This window comes from Lissotriton helveticus, chromosome 11 (assembly GCF_964261635.1).
Source record: "Lissotriton helveticus chromosome 11, aLisHel1.1, whole genome shotgun sequence".
Lineage (NCBI taxonomy): Eukaryota > Metazoa > Chordata > Amphibia > Caudata > Salamandridae > Lissotriton > Lissotriton helveticus.
This window is the reverse complement of record NC_136072.1, coordinates 864,124,037-864,146,978: the sequence shown is the minus strand read 5'-3', so window position 1 is coordinate 864,146,978 and position 22,942 is coordinate 864,124,037.

Here is a 22,942-nt window from a genome sequence, read left to right as displayed (position 1 = left end):
CATCATGCCTTAATATTTATATTAAATACATATATATATCTTTAGGAACATTGAAAAATTTCACGGAAGTCGCGCGCCCACCACATTGAGGATGTAGATGACGTCCTGCGTAAATGCGCGAGCGTCGCATAGCATGATACGTATACGTCCCGTACACACTTGAAGTCGAGTACGTGTCGCATACAAATCGCGCAGGGAAATACGCATGCATCGCACACCCTACGCGGATCTTACACAACAATCCTGAAATGGCAGTTATGTTCCGCACGGTAATCAAATAAGGTGCGCATAAAATACAGAAGTTATTATAAATAAATATTAAAAAATATAAATATATATGTTTTAAATATATTAAAAATGAGTAATGTAATTTAAAAAAAAATGTATTAAAACATTATGAAACAAATAAATATAACACTTTAAAAATTATCATTGAAAAAAGATTTGAAATTCACTGAAAAAACCACAGGTTTCAGGCCTGTTATATAGTTAGGAATTAGCATTTAGAAAACCTTTGAAATTAACTGAAAAAAACATAGGTTTCAGACGTGTTATAGTTAGGAATTAGCATTTAAAGAAACCTAAGAAATTCACTGAAAAAACCATAGGTTTCAGAGGTGTTATAGTTAGCTGGACATTTCACTCTTACAACACCACTGAAATTCCTCCATTATCGTTAGTTCTACTCCCTATAACTCGCGTGCCCGCAATCCACTGCTGATAATGTCACATATTACATCATTCATGACATGGTCAGTGACATCACTGATGACATCTCAAATGACGTCACTGATGGTTTTGTCAGTGAATATATATATATACATACATATAAACATATATATAATCTGCATATCTATATAACTACAAATATAAATGCATGCATACATATACATATATGTATACATATGCATGTTATGTACAATAAAGTTCAAAAAATAAAAGCAAAGCTAAAAAGCTACCTAATTACAAACAGAATTACTTTAACTTAATCCAGGGCGAGACCTATTGCATTTGGTTCTATCAAGAAGGCATTCAGATGTGTCACACATTTACCATAAATTCTGAATGTTAGCACTCTAGTTGCACATTAGATCACTCTAGTAAAGCTACTGCTCACCAGGGAAGTCGGCTGCTGGTATTGAAAGTGCATGTTTCAGTCTGCATGTCAGAATTCTTTAATGAAATAGAAGAGGATTTGAGAAGCCACTCAAAATGTGCCCTAATTTTTCTTTCTGCAGCACTAATCATACTTTCTATGGCTAAATGAACCCCCTCATTGAGTTCCTTTTTAAATTAGATGTTTTAAGAGTTACCACTTTATTCCAATGAAGATGGCTTCAGGTGTGCCAAACCTTTGTCATAAGTAGGACTGTTAGCGCTCCATTTGATCTTTAGAACACTCTGGGAGGCTGCAGTAGAACAAAAAGGAATCAACTGACATCCTCTGCCCTTGTTGGATGTACATGTTTTACTGAGAATGTCAGACTTCTTTCTCACATGACTGAGAAAGATAATGTGACTTTAAAGAAAATATGCTCTCAGTTTAGCATATCGATCACCTTCCAAACCTCTGTGGGAAAAGCATGAGAAAACAGTTTTCTCTCAAACATAATTCATGACATTCCAGCAGAAGGCTTTTTCACATGGTAAAATCACCTTAGAACACACCACAATTCCTAAAATGAGTGAGTATGGTACCATCAACAAATGATTTATTAGGTAACTAAAGTCTTAAAACCTTCTATTAACTGTAATGCTTTTAATGAGGTGCTATCATGTATATTGGTCCCAAGATGGCTGCCAACACTTCTTGGATGAAGTGTTGGCAGCCAGTTAGATCTCACGATGAGTTGTGTGGTTAGGCGCCGCCCAGATATATATGTATTTTTTTCCTCTAATATCTAAAACACTACTGAACAGATTTACACCATTTAACAAAAAGGCACGACTCTGAACCAAGGTCTACGTCTCTGCCAAATTTGGTATAATTCCGTTCAGCAGTTCGGGCTGTAGCTGCGATTAAAAGTCACTATGGAAAATTGCATGGGGAAAACCTGTTTTGGGACCCCCTTTTTTCTCAGCCCCGCTTGAAATCACGCCGAGACTTTCATGATAGGAGTGGACCAAAGCTGACCACCAGATTTTAAAAATTTGCGAAGATTCGTAAACTGGCGCCAAAGTTATTCCAAATAGAATGTTGCGGATTTCCTATGGAAAATAGGTCCTAATTATATCTACCTACTGGCGACTGGCTGTAGGTAATTTAGATATATATATATATATACGGTGTCACCCTGAAACCTCAGATACTGGGCCTAGTGGGCAAATGTTTTGGTCTCCTAAAAATGCTTAGGAAATTCTTGCCATTACTATCCTTGGCCCACCGAAGAATCACTGTGCAGGCGTTGATAGGTTCTTGCCTGGACTACGCCAACGTGCTGTATCTTGGCCTTCCAGAATTCCTCCTAACGCGTCTGCAAATTGTTCAAAACTCTGCCGCGCGGGCCATTTTCGGTCTTCATTGATGTCATGAGTGATGTCACTGACCATGTCATGAGTGATGTAATATGTGACGTCATCAGCAGTGCATTGCACGCGCAAGTTATAGTGAGACCAACTAACTATAACGTGGGAATTTCAATGGTTTTATGCGAGTAAAATTTCCACCTAACTACAACTGGTGTGAAACCTATGGTTTTTTCAGTGAATTTAATAGGTTTTTTAAATGCTAATTCCCAACTATAACTGGTGTGAAACCTATGGTTTTTCCAGTGAATATATGTATATATATATATATATATATATAAATATATATATATATATATATATATATATATATATATATAAAATTTCTATGGCAAAATGAAACCCCTCTTTTTGTTCCTTTTCAAATTAAATGTATTAAGTGTTACCACTTTATTCCAATCAAGATGACTTCAGGTGTGCCATACTTTTGTCATAAGTAAGACTGTTAGCGTTCTAGTTGTTCTTTAGAACACTCTGGGACATTCTGCCATTGGGCTATAGTTGGGCTACATCTGGCTGATATTTGGGCTACATTTGGGATCTTTTGTCTCTGGTGGCCATCTTGGGAGACTGCATATCAGAATTTTTTTAATGAAATATAAGAGGATTTGAGAAGTCACTCAAAATGTGCTCTAATTTTTCTTTCTTCAGCACTAATCATAATTTCTATGGCAAAATGAACCCCCTCATTTTGTTCCTTTGCAAATTAAATGTTTTAAGTGTTAACACTTTATTCCAATCAAGATGACTTTAGATGTGCCATACTTTTGTCATAAGTAAGACTGTTAGCGCTCTAGTTGTTCTTTAGAACACTCTGGGACATTCTGTCATTGGGCTATAGTTGGGATACCTCTGGCTGATATTTGGGCTACATTTGTTTTTTTTTGTCTCTGGTGGCCATCTTTGGGCTACATTGGGCTACATTGGGCTACATTTAGGCTCTAACATATATATAGCCCAATGTAGCCCAATATATATTTTTTCAAAGTTAATTTTCGTACAAACCACTGGAGCATATATCTTGAGACATAGCAAAGGCACATCGGGGTACCAGTCCCTACAATTTTGCCATGTTTGGTGGACATCCATTCAGCCGTTCGGGCTAAAAGTGAGTCCAACCGCCCTATGGAAATTAACATGGGGAAAACACGTTTTGGGACCCCCCTTTTATCTCGGCCCCCGCTTGACGGATCCCCCGAAACTTTCAGGGAAGGAGCGGAGCGCAGCGAGGCAAAGTTAATGAAAATTACAGGCAGATCCCTCATTCGGCGCCAAAGTTATTCCCAATAGAATGTTGCAGATTTCCTATGGAAAACGATCCTTACTATATATTCCAAACCACCGTCACTCGTCCTCGAGAAGGAGAAAACGGAACGGACCACAATACTGTGCTTTCTGCTGTTTTTATTCCAATGGGGCGCAGAGTCTCGCCATTACATGCTTCAGCCCGTTACAGGCCTTGATCACATGACATGGAATACGCGCAGTTGCCGTCATTTAAAGTGAAAGGTGCTCATTCATTGGTTCCATATGTGCAAATAATATCATGGACACAGAAAACACATTCTCGCCGCCTTATGTAATTGTGACAATACATATGAATGTAGCGTCTTTCATATTTTGGTAAAAACAAGATTTGTTAATATAACTGTATGAATACAGATACGATTATAAAACCTCTTGGATAAGCAAAGAATTTGTAAATCCTCATGTGGAATACACGGTATCAACACATCTCAAAAATATGAATAAATATGTGCCATCTAACTTCCACATTTTGTGCCATTGTCCTATCGATAACATATCAATGCGTTAGTTTATCGTGCGACATTCTTGGCAGGCTTTGCTTTATTTGAAATCAATAGTAAAACAAAGTCATGACATCAACCCATGCTAATTGCTTACTGCCAGAGGAATTACAAAATGGATGTTGAGGTACATTCTGTTGATTGTTGCATGTTATACGATTTGGCGTATATTAGTTCTATGTCCCTAAAAAAGTGCAAGTGCAAATCAAAAGTGCAAAGTGTATGTGCAAGATATAGAGCTTTAGTGCAATGTTCGCAATCTGTTGTTTAATCTCCTTAGCAAATTTTCACTTAAAATTATGTCAATTATGGTTTTAATACCCATAAAAAAATCCTTAAAAATCTAGTGGGAGATGCGCTTAATAAAACACATATAATATGTACAAAGGGGGAAATCTAGAGCCCTAGATCCGATACTCATTTAAGTTGTAGGACATAATTGCGGTATGAATACCTGTATGTTGCTTTGTACCAAACAATAGGTCCTATTTATTTATTGTTCCTCTATCTCGATGCAGTAGGTTAATCAAATGTTAAATAGAATAGGCATCACTTATTGGATTTCATACAAATTTAGCTTAAGTCTCAGTTTATATGTTACATGTGATAATTATGACTTAACAAATAAATAGAATAAATAAATACTCAGACATAAATAATTCAATAAATATATCAATAAATATGTATCCATTAAAATCACCCGTCAAGTCATAATTATATAAGCTTTATTAGTGCAATATCAATGTTCACCTCCTTAGTTTAGGCAGGTATGAAGATCCTCCGTGATATTAAGACCATGGGGTTGTTTCAAATCTAGCTCCAGTATATATTTCGTTTCCAATTTTCTCAACTTGGATTCCCTATCACCACCTCTCCTGCTTGCAGGCACAGAATCTATTACAAAATACCTGAGATGTTTTTTATCGGTATTGTGCTTCTCACGAAAATGATGAGCCACAGGATAAGTATTGTCCTGGTTTGTTGTTGCAATATTCTTTTGTGTACAGATAATTTTGTGCTTCCTATATAACGGAGTTTGCATGGGCAATATAAAATATAAATTGCAAATTCCGTTTTGCAGGTAAGCAGTTTGGTGATCGTATGTTGTTTGGAGCTAAATGGAGTCATGTAAGTCAAAGTATTAACCCCATGTTGGCACGCTTTACAGCTTTTACATTTATAGAATCCTCTATGTGTTTGTAGCCAAGATGTGCCCTCAATTGTTTCCGTACTTGTCTTCACTAGCTCATCACGCATAGAGGGTCCCCTACTATACGTGATGGATGGTTTAGGAGGAAATAAAGGTCCTATTATACTGTCGCTGATCACAAGGGGCCAGTTTTTCTCAATGATATTTTTAATCTGTCTGTGCTGATTATTGTATTCGGTTATGATCCTGAACCCACATGTAGCTATTGTGTCAATGTTGGCTTCTTTTTTTTAATTTTATTTTTTTATTGAAGGTAAAGTGCAATATACAGATTAGGCCATTGAATAAACACAGATAGAGCATTAATACCAAATACAAATATAAAATGACATAAATATATTATTCCAAATAAATAGATGTTCAATTCATGATATGGGACTGGAATTCAATCACAGCAATTATATACAGATAAAAATACTAAGTTCGAGTCATATTCTATCATATACTAATTCTGGCTTCCCTCCATTTCAAAACAGGCGCCAAAGACGTCTTCCCATCTCTCGTTTTTTAACTCCTTTAAATTCATATAAACAGGACTCAATATTGTGAATACCCAGGAGTCTCGACAGCCACATCTGAATAGAGGGTGCAGTTACTTCTTTCCAACCAGCTGAAATCAGTATTCACAACACAGCTACTGACATAAAGACCAGGGCTTCCTCATCCTCTTCAAGACCCAATTTCGAGTCTGTGCCAATTAATACCAGTGTCGGGGATAGATCGATCTTGTGACCTAGCAGCCCCTCCCAGAATTTCGTTATCTCATCCTTAAGAGGGCCCAACCTGTCACATGTAACAAACATATGTATTATGTCCGCTTGAGGTGAGCCACATCTAGGGCAACAATAATCGGGTCTAATACCCCACTCCAATATTTAGCCGGGGTATGATACAGCTTAAATACTGTCTTGTAATGCTGGGCCCGTAGATTAGAGGCTCGAATGAGCTTTTTATTTAATTCAATAGCAAGATCAAGATCGACATCGGGGTTGTTCAATTTACTAGCCCAACCCCTCTCCATTTTCTCAATGTCATCCTGAATCTTATCTACCAGTAAGTTATATATTGTTTTAATCTTTCTACACCCTCTGCCCAATACCTCAAGAACAGAAATATCTATTTTGGGCTTTAATTTAGGTCTTAGGCCCCGTAAGGTATGGGCTATTTGTTCATATAAGAACCAATGAGTAGCTGGGATGCCATACTGTTTTTGCAGGTCCTCAAACCCTATGATCTTATCCCCCTCCATTACATTTTCAATAGTCTTAACCCCCATACGTTTCCATTCCTGAAGATTCCTATCTGACCTCAGTTGTGGTAGCAGACATGAGTTTGCCAGATGGAGATATGAGTTTTTTTTGGGGCTTTAAAATGTTTCAGAATAGTTTTCCTTACAGACCAGGACCCTAATAAAGTCTTAAAGCGTCCCTTTTTATAAAACCTGCGCTCGACTTCACAGAGCAGAAGACAAGTAGCGTTTCTCCCCAGCAACATTTCATATAATGGGGGTGGTCCTTGAGTCCCAGAATTTAGATTTCCCTCAACAGGATTGGCATCGATTTGAAGCAGAATGGACATTTGAGTTAGAAGGCAGGACCAATGGTACAATCTGAGATTCGGGAGTGCCATACCACCCCTTTCCCTTGGCAGTGACATAAGATTAGTAGAGCGTCTGATCTTGCCATAATGCCAAATAAACTTTATAAAGACTGATTCCAGTTTGTTCATTATTTTATCGTCTATAAGAAGGGGAATAGCCCTGAAGAGGTACAGGACTCTAGGGAACTTTACCATTTTATAGCATTGACCCTGCCGACCAGAGAGAGATGCAATACATCAATTCTTTTCAATTCTGTCTCTATAGTTTTGATTAAGGGGAGATAATTCTCTTCTACTATTCTTTCAACCGACAGTGGTCTGCTTAATTCAGACACTCTGTTCATCACCACCCCCTTTTCTGAATCGTTTTTGGCCACTATAGGTGTGGCAGGGTATACTCAGACATGAGTCCCTTTCTCACTGCTCCATCAGGATTCAAGCAAGCCGGGCCGAAGAGGCTGAAATGCCAGAAACCGGTCCCCGGTAGCTTGTCTCCTTTCTGGTGAAGAATTGGCTTGGTAGTTTGGTCTGCCCTGTTCCCATGATGCACTGGGCCAGGGACAGACTAATTTGCATATAGCCAGGTTCTGAGCTGGGATGGGGCAGTGAGATAAATAACGGTGATGGATCAAGCCCTGATCTTTGGACTGGGAAAGAGTGGTCTGCTTAATTCAGACACTCTGTTCATCACCACCCCCTTTTCTGAATCATTCTTTCAACCGAGGCATTAATTTTAACCCCTAAATATACCGCAGACTCCACAAATCTGGAGTCAGATTTAACAATGTTTTTTGAACAAATTATTTGCGTTTTGGATTAATTTAAGAGGTACCCAGAGCCCAGTCCAAAAGTCTTTGCCATCTGTACCAAGACCGGTAATGTCTGTTGGGGGTTCGTTGTAAATATAGCCAGATCGTCGACGTACGCTAGTAGTTTATTAGTATGTCCGTTAAAAATCACAGGGGGGATATTTGGGTTCTCTAGTATTTTCTGAATAAGGGGATCTATATATAAAGAAAAAAGGATAGGAGAGCAGGGGCAGCCCTGACGTGTCCCCCTCTTTATAGAGAATATACCTGACTTTTCCCCCATAGCCATGACTCTCGCAGTCGGGTCCACATACATGGCTCTGAGTGCCCTGATGGCTTTCTCCCCGAATCCTCTTCCTGCCAATATCCCCCAGAGAGAGCCCCAATCAACGCGATTGAACGCCTTCTCTGCATCTAGCAGGATCAAGGCAATCTCCCCCCCCCCGTGGCAGCCTGGGCATCAAAAAGGCTTATAGCTCTACATGTATGGTCTGTTGTGCCCTGGCCTGGGACAAACCCATGCTGCCACGGGAAGACGAGATCGCCAATGATCCTGCCCAACCGCTTGGCCCAGATCTTTGAGTAGAGCTTTGTATTGGTATTTATCAAGGATATCGGCTGATAGGAACCCTGCTTCTCTGCTGGTTTACCTTTCTTATGGAAGATTACAATATTCGTTTCCCTCCATGAATCGGGTACAACCCCAGAGTACACAATTCCATTAAATAGATCAACTAACATTGGTACAATCTCGCGTTCCAATGCTTTGTACACTTCCAAGGGTATCCCGTCTGGGCCAGCAGCTTTTCCTGGAGCTAGCTCCCGCAGGGCAGACAGCACTTCAGCATATGATATATCTTTATCAAGGTCCTCTCTGGTTACCCCATCCACACAAGGACCGTTATCTGGGTACTTCTGCCCCTGGTTGTTCACATTTTTTCCCACACCATACAGTTCTTTATAAAAATTCTGAAACACCTTTAAAACATCCTTAATTTCTGTATAGGTATTTCCATCTTCCTCAATACAGGCAATGTGATTTTTTGATTTTTCCTGCCTTAACCGAAGTGCAAGGGCTCTACCCGCTTGCTCTCCTGTTTCATACCTCTTTACTCTGGAGGCTTGGAAGTCCCTTATTGCCCTTTGTGTTACTTCCTTCTGTAGAACCGCTTTAACAGTCACCAAGACATTATAGCTTTCTTTACCATCTCTCCCCGAGGCAATATCTGCGACATGCTGTTCTTCCACGGTGGAGAGTTTGCCCATACGTTCCTCTACCTCCATCCTCTCGTCTTTTCTGAGTCTTGAAGAGCAACTGATCGTCTCTCCCCTTAACGTAGCTTTAAAAGCCTCCCAGACCCCATTCCGTGATGTACTGTACCTATTTGCTGCAAAATATTATCCCGCCCATTTATTCAAATGATCAACAAACCTGTCATCTGCTAACAATCGCCTTTCAAATGACCACGAGGATTTAATCCTCTCCACTCTTCCCCAATCGTAGATGAGCAACAATGGATTGTGGTCAGAGAGCACTCTTGGAAGTTTGATAATCTCCACCTTCTCTATTTCTGAGTTGGAGATCAAGATGTAATCTAATTTCGAGTACTTCTGAGCAGGATTTGAAAAGTAAGTGTACCCTGGGTTCAGGGGTTCTTTTGTTCGCCACACATCTAACAACCTGTGCGAGGTAATAAGAGCCTGGACTGATCTAAAAACTCTGGCTTTCCGTCCTACATAAGATATGCCGTTATCCCATTCTGATGAGATATTAAAGTCTCCTGTGACTACCAAAGGGGTGGGCCAACCAGCCAACTCTGTTTCTAAGTAATCAAAAATTTCAGGATCATCATCATTTGAACCGTAAATGACACATATTGAAAAACCTAAATCTATCTCAGCAATTGCCCATCTACCAATACAATCCGTTCTTACTTTCCTGGCCTTGCCCAAGACGGTTCTTGCTAGTATGGCAACTCCTCTGACCATTGATGATTGAGTTGAGCATGCAACTAGTTCAAAGCCCTTTAGAAAGAATAGATTTCTCTTAGCCCACGGAAGATGGGTTTCCTGAAGACAGAGAATGTCTATTCTATTATACTTCACCACGTATTCTAGTCGCTGTCTTTTCTTCCAGTCATTTAAACCAGCCACATTCAATGTACAAATTCTAATGCTCGTCATCTATTTGAACATAATCGCCTACAATGAAAAACTGATCAGATATTTCTTTTAAACTTATTTGCTCTCTTTGATCTTTTTCCATATTGCACAATTTCCTTCTTTCCTTGATTTTCACCCCAGCCTCCACCCCCTCCCCTCCACCCTCCCGCCCACCCAACAACCCAACCCCCCCGTCATCCCAACCCCAACCCCTCCACCCCCCAAACACCCTACTCTGTGAGGCGCTCAGATCTGTCTGAGCGTGTGATGGATCGCGGTGCATTCGGTGAGGACTTCCATAACAATCCGCCAGACAGTTACAAATCATTAGAGCTAAAAAAAAAACATTACCAATTGACACAAATCACATATTACATTCAGCGACAGCCGATATCCAGCACCCAACTACCCATACCATCATCTTTAAGACAAAAATTAATTTCAGTTAGCGTCTTAATTTAGTTTCCGATGGAATCCAAATATTCCTTCGCTTTGATCTCTGAAGAGAAAAACATTGCTCTCCCTTCATTAATGATTTTTAGTTGCGCAGAATTTATTAAAAATGCCTGCATCTTTTTGTCCTGAAAGGGTTTAATCCAGCGTCTTTCTACCGTCGTGTGGCAGAAATCTGGTCGCTCAAAAAATTAGAACCCTTCGCAACATCGTTTTGCGTTAGGTCTTGCTAAATCGGATATAGCTTGTCGTAAGTTAAAATTTCCTTGAAAGATCAGGTTCGCCCTGGGTTTATCCCCTGCTTTCATGCTCTTTTTGACTCTAAAGGGGGTACGATGGACTCTCTGTAGCTCGCTAGACCAGTTCCAATCCTTAAGCTCTGGAAAAGCCTGTTCGACGAGTTTTAACATGAATGACCTGATGTCGGACCCTTCTGATCCCTCCGGAACTCCAAGGACTCTCAGGTTGTTTCTACGAAGCCTGTTCTCCATCTCCTCAAGCTTCCATTGGATGTCAACAACCTGAGAGCTTTGTGCGTTAACTTTAGCCACAGTCACCTCGACTTCTACTTCTGTTGAGATAATCCTGTCCTCCAGATTTGATACTCTATCTCCTGTATTGATACAGGCCTTAGATAATTTCCTGACCACGCCCCTCATTTTTCTCATAGCTGCTTGCGATTTACGGCTTTCTTGACGTGTCTCCTCTCTATGGGCTAAGATCTCTTGGTGGATTGTCTCTAATAGAGACATTTGAGTTCTTTCAATACCCGGGCTGTCCTGTGCGGATGCAGAGGGAGGGTGATCCCAGCTGAGTTCACATCGGGGGTCTTTCAAATCTTTAGCTGTAGCTGTTGATGGTTTCATTGCCGTTGCAGGGTGTTCCGATTCGAGATCACTGTCAGAGTCCCCCAGGGAGTTACAGTCACCATCCCCATCCTCTTCAGACCATTCCAAGCCGTCAGAGGCAGAGAAGAAAGTTTCACTTTGAGCTGCATCCGTTCCTGCTGCAATGGTTTCACACACCTCTCCCTGATCTAATGGCCCCAGCTCCTTACCGCCAAATTCCAGACTATCTTTAAGACTCTGTGCTTGTACCTGTAGTCTAGCCTGTTTTATTGCTTGTCCTAGGGGATCAGATGTTGTCCCAACAGTCACTGCCTGATCCTTATTGAGGTTGCAGAGATCTTCCCCTTCCTTGACCCCCTCAGGTATCACCACTTTGCCCTGCATCAATTTTTCCTCATCAGGTTCCAAATTAACAGTTTCGCAGCTCGCATCTTGTGGGGCTTGAATTGATTAAATTTCGACCTCCATCTTTTCGGACAATTCGGGAGCCCCCCCTGCTACATCAGGCCCCTTCTCCTTACCAGATTTTGTTAGCATTTCAGCTATTGAGACTGCAGCTTGGCGGGTCCGGGTCGGAGGTTGTTTCTCCTTGGAGTTCTCCGGTGTTTGAACTCCATTCGTCTTAATAAAGCCATCCTCCCGGGGGAGATTTTTCTTCTTCGCGGCCGCTTTTGAGTTTTGATTGATTTTCGGGGCCATTACTGAATTATGAGCAGCACTGAACCTCCGCCATCTGCACGAACGGCCAGACAGCATCCCCTTCGGGCGTTCCGGGCCCTTCTCGGAATTCTCCTGCTGCAGCTGTGCTCTCCGTGTCAAGCTCCGCCCGCCTAGGAAGCTGCGGCGTTTCGAGCTGAGAGAGCCGAGAGAGAGAGCCAGCAAGGTGGTTGTCAGCTCCCGCAGCACACGAACCGCTGTGCCGCGACAGGACAACGCAGCTAACATCACCCCCGACAGCACCTCCGGACCTCTAAATCAGCAGGAGAAGGTGAGCAGTTAGTCGGGCCATTCGGTCGTCATATACGGTCCATTTCGCTCCTTTCACCGGCAGCCTCACCGCAGCACCGCTACAGCCACGTCTAAGTGGCCGCCATCTTGCCTCCCGTGTCAATGTTGGCTTCAGTGTTCAGTTCTTTACTTAGTAATTGGCTACGAGAGTTTTTCATTGACTTTTCTATGGCACTATTTATAATTTTCTCAGAGTAGCCCCTATCCAGGAACCTCTCTTTGCAGGCCAGCTGTGCTTTATATAGATCACTGTCCTCACTGTGCATGCGTCGTAGATGCAGCAGATCCTCATAGGGGATGCTATTTATGAGGTGATGTGGATGAGAGCTGTTAGCGTGCAATGTCGAATTACCAGCCGTAATGTTTCTAAAAAGTTTGGTTTTGATTTTCCCTTGCTCAACGTAAACCAACGTATCTAGGAAACTTATTTCTTTTGAACTGATTGTTGCTGTAAATTGTAAGTTCAGGTTGTTGTGATTGATGTCATTGATAAACTCAGCCGCCTGCTCATGACTGCCATTCCATACCACCATCAAATCATCAATATATCTTAACCATAGTCAAACATTGCTAATCATGTTGTTTCTATGTTGCTCCATGAGGACCAGTTCTTCCCACCAACCCATCAAAAGACAGGCATAACTGGGGGGAAAACTGGCCCGCATGGCAACTCCTTGCATTTGTTGGTTTAAAACATTGTTGAACATGAACATATTGTTTGACAAGCAGAAATGAACCATTTCAATTAGCATTTCATTTTGGCTCTTTGTGTTTGTAGTTCTGTTGGTCAAATAGTAGGATAATGCTTTTACCCCATCTTCATGTCTAATACACGTATATAATGAACAGACATCAATAGCAATTAGTAAATACCCTGGTTCCCATTTGAATCCTGATAGTTTTAGTAGGAAGTCACTGGCATCTCTTACATAAGAGGGCAACATTTTAACCAGATCCTGTAAATGATAATCCACGTACTGCGCCATGTGTTCTAGCATGCCACCGATTGCCGATAATATATGTCTTCCAAGAGGATTCACTGGGTCCTTATGTATTTTGGGTATAAAATAAATAGTGGTTACCACTGGATGCAAAGTTTAAAAAAAATCATGTTCATCTTGAGTTAACAAACCCTTTATTTTCCATTTCATTAGATTCCTGTAATGTTTGGCATACATAGTTTTCAATGTTGCAGTGTTGCATTTCATGTAGCAAGTTCGATCATTCTGCTGGGAGTAGGCCTCTTTTAAATACTTCTTCTTGGTTTGTAATACAATATTACCCCCTTTGTCTGAGTTTCGTATTACCAGGTTGTTGTTGTTCTGTAGCTAAGTAACAAGATCTCGATATCTTTTGTTCTTTCTTGTATAGTTTGTCTTTGTATTTTGAATCTTTTTATTCAACAATTTGGTTTCATGGACCACATTCTCATGAAAAATGTCAATTGAATCTCTCAAGAGCATGGGATTAAAACTCGATTTTGGTTTAAAGGCCGTGGGGGTTACAGTTGTTGCCAATTTGGGATTAGGTTCAGGGTTAGTATGGTCATTTATTTCTTGGCTAGTGTCCTGTGGACTTCCACTCTGGGTGCCAACACTCCATAAATCTTGGATATTATCCATAAGAAGTGCATCAGTTTGAGTCATGTTGGAGAACGGACAATCAGTACTGATTTCACCGGTGTCCATCACTCACTTTTTGTTGTTGAGAATAAAGTATTTCGTTAGTTTGAGTTTCCTCACAACTTTGTAAATATCCAGACGTAATTTTGGATAGTTGAAGTTTTTGGCCGGACAGAAAGATAGTCCCAAATTGAGTATTTGTTTTTCTTCTTCGCTCAATTCTACATTTGTCAGGTTTATTATCGTGTTGTTGTCGGTGACCCTGGTTAGGTTAATTATCTTCTTTTCCTCCAACCCGCATTGCCCCGTTTTTGTTGGTTTCCCTCATTTCTTTGTTGCTTGTCGTCATTCTTTTCTGTTCCTAGTGCGGTTGCCCCTTGGTTGTTAGTTTTTAACCGTGGTCTGAGGGTTTTCCTTCGATCTGAGACAAAAAAAACAACCTCATCCACCAACGATGTTTTTTTACCTATATATGAACGCCCCTGTGGGTTCGTTTCCCTTTCCGTTCCACTATCCACCGCAGAACTTGAGCTTGATTGTGAGGATTCTGAATTCAATAAAGTTGTTCTTAAACTACCGGCTGTCTGATCACTGGGTTTGTTCATTTTTGATGTTCTCAGTGCATCATATTTGCGTGCAAATGTGAAAATCTTGCCTTGTTCATAGTCACATATGTCCCTGTGGAATTTAAACGTTTTTCTTTCTTTTATTTTTTCCTCCTCTTTTTTTAAACGCACCATCATTTCTTGCCTCAGTTTGTTTTTTTCATCTACTTCCCCAAGTGTATCAATCTCTTCATTGATTTTGTCTATTTCTTCAAGTAATACAGTTCTATCGATATCTGCATACTTGATTAAGATAAGCACCAAACGTTTTGAGGATTCTAAATTTGTTTTAGCCCATTCTTTCATCATTGCAGGGTTGGGATTCTCATAGCTGGGTGCCACGAGAATCCTAAGGCCTCTGGGAATTCGTTCAACATCTATGTATCTTTGTAGGGAGCGAGATTCCCACCATTTACTTTGTTCATTGCGCATTTTTTACTCCAACAGTTTAAACTTTTCTTTAATATTGCTGTTTTGTGCCACAGTCAGATCACTACTGGTTGCACTTTGTAGATTCCCGGGGCAGTCATTAAACATTTCTAAGGCTGCTGCCTCTCGGCCGCGTACCATATCGGTGGTCATCGCTGCTCTATCCCTTTAAAACCTTTCGGATACTCGAAGTTCAAATCATTTCTTCTTCTTCGATATCCAAGTTAGCACTACTTTCCCACCCCTCAATGCCCACTTTGCGCCTACCTGAACACTAGTTCCGGACTCGGAAGAGCCCTCGGCTCAGTTCTCCTCCTTACTGTGATCGGGCTTTACGGCAGCAGTTTCTCGGGCTTGGGGGGGTCGCTCTCGTCAATCCCTTCCGGGTTGTACTATTGGTTTCCGGATTGCCCCGTCGCCAGCGTCTCTTCTCAGGAGGCGATATATATATATATAAATTCCATAGCTGCATATGCTCTTTTGCGAAAACAAACCTGTAATCTTGCCATAGTTACAAATATAATTTAAAATGAGTGCATGGGTAATGCCTGTGTGAATGGTTGAGTACAAGAATAGTGCCTGAGTGATTCCATGAGTACAGAGGTACTATCTGGATGATTGGATGAGTGCATGGGTAGTGCTTGACTGAAAGGATAAGTTCAAGGAAAATGCCTGGGTTATTGCATTAGTGCATGAGTTGTGCCTGAGAGATTAGATGAGTGCATGTGTAGTGCCTGTTTGAAAGGATGAGTGCAAAGGTATGCCTGGGTCATAGGATTAGTGCATACGTACTGCCTAAAAGAATGGCTGAGTGCATCAGTAGTACCAGATTGAATGGCTAAGTGCAAGAGTACTGCCTGAGTGTTTGCATATGCGCATGGATATTGCCTGGGTAATTGCATGAGTGCAGCAGTACTGCCTGGGTGATTCGATGACTGCATATGTATTACCAGAGTGACTTCATGAGTGCAAGGGTAATGTCTGGGTACGTAGATGAGTGCGTGAGTACTGTGTGGGTGAGTGGATCAGTGCAAATTAAGTGCATGGGTCTTTGGATGAGTGCATGGGTAGTCCTTGACTGGAAAGATAAGTGCAAGGATAATGCCTGGATTATTGCACTAGTGCATGCGTTGTACTTGAGAGAATGTATGAGTGCAAGGGTAGTGCCAGACTGAATAGTTGAGTCCAAGAATAGTACTAGAGTGTATGCATGAGTGCATGGATAGTGCCTGGGTGATTGTATGAGTGAATGGGTGAATGGGCAGTGCCAGGGTGATTTTATGTGTGCAGCAGTACTGCCTAGGTGATTGGATGACTGCATGTGTAGTACCTGAGTGACTTTATGAGTGCATGGGTAATGACTGGAAACTTAAATGAGTGCATGGGTACTGCGTGAATGAATGCATCAGTGCAAAGGAAGTGCTTGGGTCATTGGATGAGTGCATGGGTAGTTTCTGAAAGAATAGATGAGTGCATGGGTAATGCCTGTGTGAATGGTTGAGTACAAGAAGGGTGCCTGAGTGATTGATTGGGTGCAGAAGCATTGCTTGGGTGATTGGATAAGTGCATGGGTAGTACCTGTGTAAAAGGAAGACTGCAAGGGTAATGCCTGCATTATCCTATTAGTGCAACAGTTGTGCTTGTGAGAATGGATGAGTGCATGGGTAGTGTCTACATGAAAGGATGACTGCCTGACTTATTGGATGAGCAACATGATGATAGTGTTCTAATAGTATAAAGGATCAAATGTATTTATATTAGAAACAAATAACATATACAAGAAGAAGAAAAACTGTTATTTAATGATAATATATTACAGGAATTATAATATTATATTTTTAAAAACACAACGTAAATTTAGAATTAAATAACATTTTCAGTTTCCCTTTTTAGCTGTTCTCAGATTCCACTTTACTCCATACACAGTCATTTCAATGCAGTACCATCATTGAACAGAGGGGAAAAAACTATCAAATTGCTTGTAGAAAAAATAAATCAGCGTAGAGCATCATTTTCAATATGTGTAGCTAGGTGTTTTTCTAACTACGCTTTGTTAATTACTTCCTTCATCTACATTACCTCTATTATTTATCTCAAAAGTAGTCTCCCATTTAAAGCTGGCACAATATATACAACAAATATATAAACTATTTGCGTTTAAACACAATTTTCCTAATGTAATGTCAATTAGCGCAAATAATAATCCAAACACTAATTATAAATACTAATAGTTTACACTCCTGTCTACTTTCTGTTTACATTTTCCAAATAGGCTAAATGATTTACTCAAATACACAGTATAGTGTCCAGATGTTGTAGTAGGTCCATGATGGAAAATAATAGCCACTGCTAGAAAAGTTCTTCCTGAAATATATATTTGACTTGCATTTAGAATATTGATTTTGGTTTCCAGTTTTCTTCCATTTGCTCTACAACGTTGTAGCATTGAAATCAGATATTTTCCAAATCCGTCGATATGTTATGTAGACAAAATCTGTGATCTACAATGTGAACATCTCAGGTCCTGACTGGCTGTTTTTATCAATTTGTGAAAAGGTACTGATGTGTTGTCTGGCATTGTCAAGTTCATTAATCGTTCTGTTTGTATTTAAGTGGTAGAGGTAACTGAACACTTTTCACATTTATGATCCCATCTGTAACTTAGCCCAAATAGGTTTCCAATCTCCATTGCTTTATGTTCTAATACCCAAAGCATTAGCATTAGAAATTCTTGTGCATCTTGTTGTATACTGAGTAAATGTCAAAGAACCAGTACATATATCCAAAAGATGCTGAATGCATTTTACTTCTGTCAGTTACCAACGGTGAAATACATAATGTAGTAAAAGAACATTATCTTTTTTTATGATTTTCTATGATTTCATGGTGAAGATCTTGTACACAAAACACAACATTCAGAATCACATTAGTATTAACACTTGATACCTCAACTATTTTTCAACTGGTATTCTGCAATGTCATCAAGAGTTTCCATTTTGTTTTTCTTTAGGCCTTCAAGTTTCTCTTCAATTGTTTTCTTTTTTTTAATCTCAATCGCATCTTTAACATATTTCCATTTTGGACACGCTATACGTTTCTCATATATGGGATATTCACCTAAATCAGTAGTATAAAGTCTTCTTAAACAATTGTACTCTCTTACACAATTTGCATCAGCACTAACCTTTTTCTCATCAAAATCTATAAAATACAAACCAGACAATATTCTTATTCGAGACAATGCAACATATGCCTTTCCCTCTCTGAACACTGTACTTCCAATATTTACAAAAGCAGTGCCTTTACTTAAACCTTAAGATTTATGAATAGTTGCTGCATATGCTAAAGACAGAGGAAACTGTTGTCTGCGAACATACAAATCTTTTACAAGCACAAAACGTGCAACACAATGCCCAATCTGTCTTTCCTCTTTAATCTTATCAAATGTTATAAAGAAAAAATCTATTCCATCTCTATTCTGAAATTTTACAAAATCAACAGTTTACACATACTTGTAAAGTCTTTCCTAAGCCTGCAGTTGTAGATACAGACTTTTCCAAAGAATGCCACTTAGCCTGTAGTTTCTCTGCAAGAATAATAGTCACTCCCTGCTGTTAAGGTTTATCAATAGCTTTAAAACGTGTTGATTAAATGTAAAACACTCTTGTAGTGGAGGCACTTGCCAAACTATAGAACTCTTTTCTCCAAGCATATTGTACATTACTGCAGCTGCTGTGTTTCCAGTCGTAAACAAATTCCTTAGTAGCCGACCTTCTAAAGCTTGTTTACGATGTTTTGTCAAGACATCAATTCTTATGTCTTGAAGAATATTTCTATAATCTTCATCACTTGCTTGTCGCATATTCTTAGCAAGTTCTTTATAATATAAATGTAACCAAATGTTCATATTTCCAATACTTCCCAAAGATTTCTTATTGTCTTCATGGACAAGTGTTTTAAAAACAGGTTTTCCTTTTACAGGAGTAAGTTGTAGAAGATCTCTGAATACAATTACATTTGTTCCTCCAAATATAACATCATAATCTATTATTAATATCTGTTGCATTCTAAAGTGTCCAAAGGCAAGCATTAAGTTTGAGACCATGCTCACGTTATCAATCATTAAAAGTCAAACATTTTTCAGTAGTCTTGAGACTTTATAACAAGCTTCTCCAGATAGTTTCTGATATTACGATTTATTATAATGTTCAACTGGTAGCATAAGTAATCATTGCAAAGTAATCTCTTTAATGCTGTGTGCTACTAATCCAGTTGGAGCTGTTACAATACAAGATAAATGTGATTCTGTATTTTTGTGTAGATAACTGGTCAACACTTTCATTAAGAAATGTTTTACTGTTCCAGATTGACCACTGATACACATTAGAATACGTTTAAATAATGAACATTGGCATTCTTTCTTTTTTGTGCAGCAAACCATGTTGTATCTGTTGTTTGACTTGTAGATATATTCCTTTCTGTTCAATATTTAGTTGTTCTATCTTTTCCAACTGAATAATATCATGTTGTGCTTATTGCATTGCAGTTTCTACCTCATTCATAGCTATTGCTGCTTAATTTTTTATATTGGTTGTCCCAGTGGATCTTGACTCAGTGGACCAGAACTTTGACTATCTTGAGAACTTTCTCTACCTATTTCATCTGCAATAGTACTATCTTGTTCAATCTCATCACTTAACATTTGTAGATATGTAGGGAAAATTGTGCCCTGAATGCTATCTTTACTTGCATTAAAAGAATCTTCATAGCAGTCAAAATCCCCAAGTAATTATGTTTCACTACGCCAAGGCTTGAACAGTTGCAGAAGTGCTAAATAGTGAAATTCCCTCTTATCGGGACTTTCACAACTGAGTTTTCTGTGGTTAATAAGATTTCCTTTGGCATGTTTTACCAAACATCCATCACATCCAATCCCTGCATAATTTTCTTCTTTTATATTTTCCGTAACTTTTCTTTTAAAGTTGAAATGTTGAAGTCTTTCACACAGATATAGGTTTATGAGATGTGGACTCCTTTTGAGATAGTATGTATCCAGTACATTAGTTTCAACAATATCTGTACTTTCTGGTTCATTTGTGCTAAGTATTCAATTTCATGAAAATATTTCATGTGGAGGCAAGACCTAAACTTTCCCAAATGATTCCTCTTGACTTTGAATAAAAATTGGCAGAGCTCAAGCGAACTGAACATTCATAGGATCCAATATTTTGATGGGAAAGCAATTTCAAGCTTAAGCTGTACAATTTCTTATTAAGACTCTTCTCTTGTGAAATTTCCTCCCACCTTTCTTTCATCTCTGTCTTTTCAGATTTGGTTATATATGATGTAATATAGCGAGCAACAGCAATTGAATTATCTGCAACATATTGAATATCCATGATTGCATTCCACATTTTTAAAATAACTTGATTGTAGTCATTAATCTTTGGTTCTTTTTACGTTACATGTTTTCTTCAGAGATTTCTGAGGTATTGTATGCCTTACTGCTGACCAAAAACATTTTACTCTTTATTTATAAATTATTGGACGTGGGAATCCAAAACAACATTTTGTATAAAATGTCCCTTTACACCAGTATTTTCGTTGACAGTATTTCCCACATTGATGACTTTAAAACCATAAAACTTGTTGTCTCAAGCTTTTTTCTCCTCCTTCTTTTGGAATGGCACTTGTTGCATACTGTTCAATGAAAGACAAAACAGTTTCATCAGTATCAGTTCCAAAATTTTGGGGCATTCTTTATCCCTAATAGCATGTGCATATGAGGAGCACCTTTGGCTTGGTACTCTTTTCTCCAAAAGAAACCAGTAACTTCTCCAAGAGGAGGAATATTTTTATTTCAGATAAATGACATCATACTTTGAAACCTATGGTTAAAATACCTACAGACATTTACATGATCCAAAGAACAGAATTCTCCAGGTGTCTTCAATTCCTTATTTTTAACATTTGAATTTGCTTCTTGGAGAAGTTAAAGTAAATCCTTCCAAGCATATTCAGCACAGCTAAGTGTTACAAACCATGTAGGGGTACCTAAGTTCCTTAACATATATTTAAGTTCACCGTAATGATGTTACCAATATTCATTGCTACAACGTTGACACTCCATCAAAAGAATTAACTGAGATTCTAACTTTTCATCTCTTTGTTGACCTTTGTCCATGAATTCTTTTACAGAAATATGTTGAAGATGAACTCCTGTTCTTAATATGTAATTCACTGCATATGAAAGTGCAGACAATCACTTTCAAATAGAAGATGAACTATATATGGAATGCACTGTTGACATCTTGTTGAGCGGTATTCTGAAGCTGGAATCCATACAGCTCGCTCATCAAATCGTCCACCTTCTCCAGTGGGAAATAGCTGTGGAAAACAACGAGCTTCAAAACTTTTTCCCATACACTCAAGGGAGTTCCCTTTGCTTCCTTCATTTGAAATAATTCAATACTGTTTCCAATCATTTCCTTCAAATGTAGAGGATGTATAGTATAATGTTCATAAATCTCTTCATTCTTGGACCTGTCCACTTTTTCTATTTGACCACTTGAAATTTCTGCTTCATCTTCTGAGCGTATAACCTGTTCATCAACATTTACATTCTTATAATAAATATTATTCTGTATCAGATATAAAGTATAAAACAACAGGGAGATACCCCAAAAGTAAACACTGAAGGGACGGGGTGAGAAAACGAAAAAATTACAGAGAAATCCCTATGTTTTCCATAAAATAGAAGGGCTGACTGTTGTGTCCTAGACCAAGTGCTACTCTATTAGTTCAATGCTTCCTCAGGGATTTTAATAAACATGCAGATGAGTTAACTAAAAAACCTCTGGATAGAGGATACCAAAAAAACTGACTAAACAAGCCTATAAAAGGGCCAAATATTTTAATAGGGATTCCCTTTTTCAAGATAAAAATAAAGCAACTGATAATAAGAATCTTCCTCTTATCTTTGTCACTAATTTTAACAGTGCCAGTAATAAAATAAAAAATATTATTAATAGAAACTGGACACTGTTGCAAGATAAAATGTAAAACTACCAGACAAACCGATGTTTTCCTTCAGAAGGAATAGGACTATACGAAATCGGTTAGTACATACCTACAGAGAAGAAGTCACCCCAACACAGAAAAGTATTAATAATGCCCCCCTATCTGTAGGGAACTTTCCACGTAGCACCTGCAAAAATTGTAATAATATTATGAAAACTGACAAGATAGACCATAATGGAAGCCAGCACAAAATAAACAAGCATTTACAATGCAACGGTCTCGCCCTTTGAAAAAGTTAGAGCTATTGGCATTGTAAATGACAACATTTTTATTTGTGTTTGTTTTGAAAATAGATAAATACATGGCACTGTCATTTACAATGCCAATAGCTTAATCTCTCACAAATACCACACACAAACACACAGACCCACACAGAGTCCCACACACATACATACCTACAGAGCCACACGCAGAGCCACACACACACACAGAGCCACACACTTCCAGTAGTCGGTGGGCAGCGTGGAGCAGACCAGCACCCAGTCCGACAGGGCCAGCAGGAAGGCCACGATCTCCCCCGCCATGCTGGCCATGGTCCCCGGCGAGGGTCACAGGGCACAGGTGTCAGAGCTGAGGGCACGGGTGAGGTCAGAGGGCACAGGGGTGAGAGCTGAGGGCAGAGGGGTGAGAGCTGAGGGCACAGGTAAGAGCTGATGGCACAGAGGTAAGAGCTGAGGACACAGGGGTAAGAGCTGAGGGCACAGGTAAGAACTTAGGGCACAGGTAAGAGCTGAGGGCACAAGTAAGAGTTGCGGGCACAGGGGAAGAGCTGAGGGCACAGG